This window comes from Eublepharis macularius, chromosome 1 (assembly GCF_028583425.1).
Source record: "Eublepharis macularius isolate TG4126 chromosome 1, MPM_Emac_v1.0, whole genome shotgun sequence".
In the NCBI taxonomy this organism is placed as follows: Eukaryota; Metazoa; Chordata; class Lepidosauria; order Squamata; family Eublepharidae; genus Eublepharis; species Eublepharis macularius.
In genome coordinates, this window is record NC_072790.1 from 24,106,757 (window position 1) to 24,114,192 (window position 7,436).

The window sequence follows — 7,436 nt, forward strand, 5'->3', positions numbered from 1 at the left end:
CAAGGCAAGAGATGTGCAGAGGTGGTTTGCCATTGCTTTCCTCTGCATAGCAACTCTAGTTGTCTTTGGTGGTATTCCATCCTGATACAAACCACTGGGGGCATTTTTTGTTGTGTTTTCGTATCCAGGGCAGTTGAGTGAAACATTTTTCTTGACTGAGTCATTTTCCAGTGGGGCGTTGCTGGGTTGAGGTCGAAATTCATTAGGTTTCTTTCATCCTCATAGTTTCTGTGTCCATAATTTTCATTTTTATATATGATTTTATTAAAACAGAACATATCAGTGGCCTGCAAAGAAAATATCAGAAGCAAAAGAAATAACAGAAAGTAACATTAGACAGTAAACATAATATCAAAAACAGAATATATAACAAAGTATTAAAACTACATAATAGTATAACAGAAAGTAAGATAATATTTTCTGTTTTTGATATTATGTTTACTGTCTAATGTTACTTTCTATGTCCATTTTTTTCAACCAGGAACGGGAGGGGGGGACCAACTGGAAGCTCAAAAGAGCTGTTTTTGTACTCAGCACCAAAAATCACACAGAATACAGTTCTCCCTCCGAAACACTGACTCACTGAGTTTCCAAAACACACAAACAAGAAGTTTAGTGTTAATGGACCCTGAAGTAAGCAAGTGTTGGCTGTGCAGACTCATCATTTTACAAACTTCTGCAAACAAATTGTTAGTGGCGGGGTCAGCTCCCAGGAGATGAACAAAGCACCACCAGCTTATGCTAGCCAGCGACGTTTGGAAAATAAGTCCTGCTTTATGTTTACTTTTTTCCCCTTCTTGCTGTACTTTGATAGTGGCAATAAAATGATGAATTTATGTTCTGTTGTAGACATCCCTTTAAGAAGGCAGAAAAGTTCCCCCTGTGGGGAATATAATCAACAGCTGGGACATTCACTGTGCAAAGTTTAATAATGATCAACAGTAAGGATATTCAGTGAAAGGGATAAAATATCATATGGTAGCAGAAAATCTGAGAAACAAGTATCATGCCGAGCACAGAGATAACATCTTTCTGAAACAAAGAATAACGAATTTACATGGCATGTTTGACAACATGGAAAGCTCCCTAGTAGACATATGTCTATATCATCAGAGAGTATATAACGGCAGGGCCGGATCGAGGGGGGGCAGGGGGGGTAGCCTGCCCCCGGCGCCGCCAAAGGGGGCGCCGGGCACAGCTGCCAGCCGCCTGGGAGGCTGAGCGCAGGGTTGGGAGACCCTCGCCAGCCCCACCGATGGGGCAGCTGGCTGGCTTGCTGCGCGCGCAGGACCTCCCAGCCCTGCGCTCAGCCACCCACGTGGCAAGCCAGCTGCCCCAGCGCACGCCCTTGCTGCCGTGCTGGGGCGGCCGGCTTGCCATGCAGGCGCCAAAGAGCAGTGGGGCACGCTAACTGCCCGGAAGGCCTCCTAGCCCTGTGCTCAGCTGGCCGCACGGGGCGGCTGGGGCGGCCGGCTTGCTGCGTGGGCAGCACAAGGCAGTGGGGCACGCTAACTGCGTGGAGGGCCTCCTAGCCATGTGCTCACCAGGCAAGCCGGCCACCCCAGCACCTGGTGAGCTGCAGAGCTGGCGGCAGCGAGAGCATGCGCTGGGGCAGCTGGCTTGCCAGGCGGGTGGCTGAGCGCAGGGCTGGGAGGTCCTGCGCACACGGCAAGCCAGCCAGCCGCCCCAGCGCATGCCCGTGTCACCGCTAGTTCTGCGGGTCACCGGGCGCTGGAGCAGCTGGCTTGCCATGCAGGTGGGCGTGGCTCCTGCCCTGCAGGATGATGTCACAAAGGTGATGTCATCACGCAGCACTGGGAGCGCGCTCTGCGCACGCGCAGGGCACCCAGGCAAGGTTTGCCCCAGGCGCCTGCACACCTGGATCTGGCGCTGTATAACGGAGTTGCATATAGTCTCTGACCCCACCAATGCTTCATTCTTAGCTACTTCTTAACACCACAGTCCTATAATCTGGGTAAAAAGCCCTCCCGGAGTACTGCATAGTTTGCAAGGAAGCCAGGAGAGTGGAAGCTTTCCTGACCTCCTCAGGCAGGCTGCTCCATAAGGTGGGGGACAACACAGAGAAAGCACATGTGTGAGCAGTTGTTGGGGCCCTTTCCCACGGGTTTTCACTCCTACTCTGTCCCTGCTCAGAGGGCTGTTCTGTGGATAAAATTTGAGAGAGGATAATTATGTGAACTGCATTGGGTCTCCATTGTGGAGAAAGATGGACTATAAATGAAATAAATAAATATAAATATAGATGTAACAATAATAATTAGGTTGGTAAGGGGGGGGAGAGAATGAAGCAGAGAAAGGTGAGGATATAGGGGCTGCCAGGATGAGGGAAAGATGAAATACTGTGGGTAACATGATACAGAGGGAAATCATGTGCAGAGCAAAAAGAGCATAGACACAGACAACACATGCACAGGGCTACTTAGGAAAACAGAGAGCTAATGGGAAAGCAGTTTCAGGGACAGCTATAGTTACCAGTCTTGAAGAAGTTCTCTGGAGGAGCAACTTAACAACCAGCACTTCACAGAAGAGAAGGGAGGACTCAGACATAACCTGAGGGTGCGTGGGTGGGTCCAGAACACACACACTGAGCACATGGCATGACACCCAATTACAGAGTAAAACATATCTCAGGGCCAAACTGGAGTTTCTTCCCCCAAACAATAGCTTCATGGCTGTCTCCAGAGGTAAAACAATAAGTTGGGAAAGGTGTGACATGACTATCATTGTTGTAGTATAGGTAAAAATATTGCTTGATGACCTGGGGAGGGTATCAGATGGGGAAGGTACCAGATTTGCTGAATACCCCTTGATTAGGTAAGTGGTGGAGGAAAGTGTTGATGGGATTAGGCAGGGAGGTGCCTCAGGGAGCCTTTGCTGTGTCTGCTGACCTGCTGCTCTCCGGGGCTTGGGGGCAGCTAGTCAATCAGTACATTTGAGATTCACATTCTGGTAACTTTCCAGTCTCCAGGTAGGAGGCTAGCATCCGTTCTGTCTGGCTGAGCAGTGGGTTTTTTTGTTGTTGTTGTTGCTTATGGCACATTCAGGATATCATTTATGATATTTCATATCCATCAGCTGCTCTTCTAGAATGAGAGCTGGGTCTGACTGCTAACACTTTCTCCTATTTGGGATCCTTTGGATGTAGGGAGGTCAGTCACTCCGAATTTTATCCCAGATGGATAGGAGGGGGGTAAGTTACAGCCAGAAATAAGCTCCTCAAAATTGAAACCAACTGAAGCAAATACAAACTACATTTTAAAAAATGTGTAATATGATATCCATAACAAAGAAAAAGAGTATTTCTTCCAACAAAAAAATGCAGTCCTGGTATCTGGACAGTTTGAAATGGGGGCAAGTTCTTTACATTTCTTTCAAAATATTTGACATATGTTTAATCGGAGAACAGTTTGCAAAGACATGTGCAACTTTAGGACATTTCTCATTAACTTCAAATTCAGTAATTTACCCAACTGTTCATTGGCAACAGTACTCTTTGGACCCAGTATATAATTAACTATATTAACCTTCCACACAATATTGTGGTAAACCTTCAGTCAGGAGTCAAGAGTTTACACCTGTTCTGTTCATTTGATGAATTAGACACCACCCACCTGATCACATACATGGTTTTTATAGCTGGAGTACACAGAAAATTGGGGAATAGTTCCCATAAGATGAATGGGTTGAATGATTTGTGAGAACTTATATAGGAGTGTGCCTATATGAACAATTTGTGCTGTTCATTTCAGTTGGCAGACAGTGTCCTTGGTCAAATTCTATTGCAAATTTTGCTGTAACCATGACAGGCAACTTTTCATTATCAGGAAATGGAGTGGATGGATCCTATTTCTGTGTTTTTCCTATTTCCCTTGGCAATGGCATTCCTTTGGAAAATGAGCAATTTCTGGAACAGCAGCAGCCAAAATCTTCCACCAGGATCAAAGCCATTGCCACTAATAGGAAGCCTCCACCTAATGGACATTAAGAGGCCTTACAGAACCCTGTTAAAGGTGAGCTTTTTATTCTTTTCGTTTTAGGCCCTTGTGTTGTGCTGGCCCTGCAGGACAGAGACACCATCAGCTTCTCCATTCCAAATATAAGCATTAATGTCCAAACAAATACATGTCACTTCTCAATGCATGAACGAAATGTACTTGATATATTGCCTTGACCCGGATGGCCTGAGCTTGCCTGATCTCATCAGATCTTAGCTGCTAAGCAGGGTCCATGATGGTTAGTAATCGGATGGGAGACCACCAATGCAATCCAGGGTCACTATGGAGAGGCCGACAATGGCAAACAACCTCAGTTCATCTCTTAAGGCCAAGCCACAAGTGACGAGTTCCCTGGAGTTAAACCTGTTTCTGCTGATTCCCTTTTTAGTGGATTTGTAATTTTTTAACACAGAGCCTCCCTCCAGAACAGGCACACAGTGGAGCAACCCTAGCTGAGTGCGCTTGCTGACCAGTCAGTTCATCCGAGGAAGATGCAGGAGGAAGACGGCAACCCAACCCGGCTGCCGCTCTCCACACCTCTCTGATCATAAGGCTGGCGAGCTCCACTTGCCTGGCTTCCCTTGCCCCACCTAGCTCTGAATCCACATGCAGAGAGGGGAAGGCTGTGCGCCTCTTCTGGAGGGGACCTCACGGCGCTGTGTTTAAAAACTATAAATCAATTAAAAATGGAGACAGCATACACAGGTTTAACTCCAGGGATGCTGTCACTTGTAGCTTGACCTTTAGTTTGAAAACCCTACAAGGTCACTATGGGGCACCAGTGACTTGACAGCTCTTTCCATCACCATCATTTGATATATTAGTGCATAAGCAGTAATTTATTCTGAGGCCTTTTGCTGTTGTGGTACTGAGGACCAATACCTTCTCCTGAGGGGAAAATTGGTAGAAATCACTGCGTAAATGAGTACCAGCACCTTTTTAAAAAACAAATGAAGCACTGATTATTGCCCCCGGCCCCCCCAGTCAGAATGAAGAGACAGACACAAGGTTTGGAACTACAGGGCCACTTTATTAATATAACATCAACCATTAAATACGGCAAGGGCCAACTAGCGGTACAAGTCAAGCCACGGGGTCACCCCTGGACCACTGCTTTGACCTGTCTGGGCAAGCCCCACAGCCCCAGGTAGGAGCCATCAATGTAATGGCTTTACTCCGGCCAGGCAAAATGGTTCCCCCCTTCAAGCTCCTAAAGCCTCAGCCGTACAGCACGAGGGAAGGACTTTCACATGGGGTCCACTGCAGGCAGTCTCCAGGTGGTGGTAGCCGTCACAAGGATACCATCTACTCCTGATAGACCCCATTTCCCCACCAATGGGGGATTGCCAAAGGGTGCTCACTGGCCTGCTCCAAATCCCCAAATTCTCTCCTGCCACCACTGGGGCCAAGCCTCTGCTTAGGCCCCAGGCACCCCACAGGTGGCCTAGTGCCCACTGAAGCCCGTATAACAACAACAACAACAACAACATTCAATTTATATACCACCCATCAGGATGACTTAACACCCACACAGAGCAGTTTACAAAGTATGTCATTACTATCCCCACAACAAAACACCCTGTGAGGTGGGTGGGGCTGAGAGAGCTAGAAGCTGTGACTGGCCCAAGGTCACCCAGGTGGCTTCAAGCGGAGGAGTGGGGAATCAAACCCGGTTTTCCAGATTAGAGTCCCGCGCTCTTAACCACTACACCAGACTGGCTCTCATAGACCTTGCTGTTGGTCTATGATGATGTAGTTGCTGGTCACTGATAAGTGAACCCTGTCACCTCCGTAGAGGTCGGAAAATGCAGCCCTTATCCTAAAATGAAGTAATTGTACAGGTGAACCCCCACACCTCTGTAGAGGTCGGAAAATTCAGCTTTATGTGGAGGCGCTGTAAAGAAGCACCCAGCTCCTCTCCCACTGCCTCCTCCTAGGCTCAGATAGCTATATGCCTAGTCCCACAGAGGCTAAGGTGTCTCAAGCGTCCTGCATCACCAACGCGGGAGCATTGCAGACCAAGCAGGGCGACCACCGCCATGGGGACAATGACAACACACCCTGCAAACCTCTCTGAGTGGGCGTCAAGTCATCCTAAAGGGCAGTATATAAAAAGAATGTTGTTGTTGTTAATGCATGAAGCATAATGCATGAAGCAATCTACCCTTCAGATGATTGCAACCTGCCCCCCCCCCTGCCTCCGGCCTTAGCCAGGCTTTCACTGCTGCTGTAAGTACTCCAAATAAGTGAAAACACTGGGGTGAGGGACACCTAGATAGGCTGGAGGCCTGCCGGGGCTGGGCCTAACCCTGCTTCAGCCCTCCTGACTGATAGACACTGAGAGCCCAGTATTTCCTTCATCCCTTTGGCCTCTTTATCATCCTCAAAGGATGAGTCTGCAGGAAGGGCCGCTTTGCAAGAGGCCTATTTCTCTGGCTGTTTGCCCTTAACAGGGCTACTACCCTTTTACGTGGCGTGATGGATATGTACAGTAATGTAATGTGCTATAAAATGACTGCTCTTAGAGCTTCAAAGCCCAGTAGGAACACAGCACCCCGAAAATGGCAGCCCAAACACTGTGTAGGCTGCAGAGGCCTCTATCAAATGGCCGCCAGTGCCAGAAGCACTCAAACACTCAAAATGGCCACCCCCAGCACAGGATAAGCTGCTGGAACTGTGCATATTGTAGATACCTTCACAACATGGCCACCATTGCCAGGAAGCTAGGCAGACTACTGGATGCCACTCTCAAAATGGCCACCTCCAGCACAGGATAAGCCACAAAAGCCCCACCAAATGACTGCTACTGCCAGTAAGCAGGAGGCAAATCAGGCCACATAAATGCCACACTCAAAATGGCCATCCCCAGAGCTGTGCATATTGCAGATGCCTTCACAACATGGCCATCATTGCCAGGAAACTAAGCATACCACTGGTTGCCACTCTCAAAATGGCCACCCTGGCACAGGATAAGCTGCAAAAGCCCCACTAAAATGGCTGCTACTGCCAGTAAGCAGGTGGCAAATCAGGCCACATAAATGCCACACTCAAAATGGCCGCCCTTGGAGCCATGCATATCGGACATACCTTCACAACATGGCTGCACTGCCAGGAGGCTGAGAAGGCCATTGCTTGCCACTCTCAAAATGGTTGCACATAACTGAATAAACTGCCAAGCCTTCCCCAAAATGGCTCCTGCTGCCTGAAGGCCTTAGGCTGAGCTATTGCGATTGGAAATAATCTCTCCCAAATAAGTGTAAATGGTGGGGGAGGGAAAAGCCTAGACGGGGGGAGTGGGCTACCAGCATCCACCCTGCTAGGCCAGTAGCAATGTATGAAGAAATCCTCCTCTCTGATGGCTGCAATTCACCCCTGTGGCCTACAGCAAAACCTGTTGCTGAGGCTAGAAGTCCTCTCTCC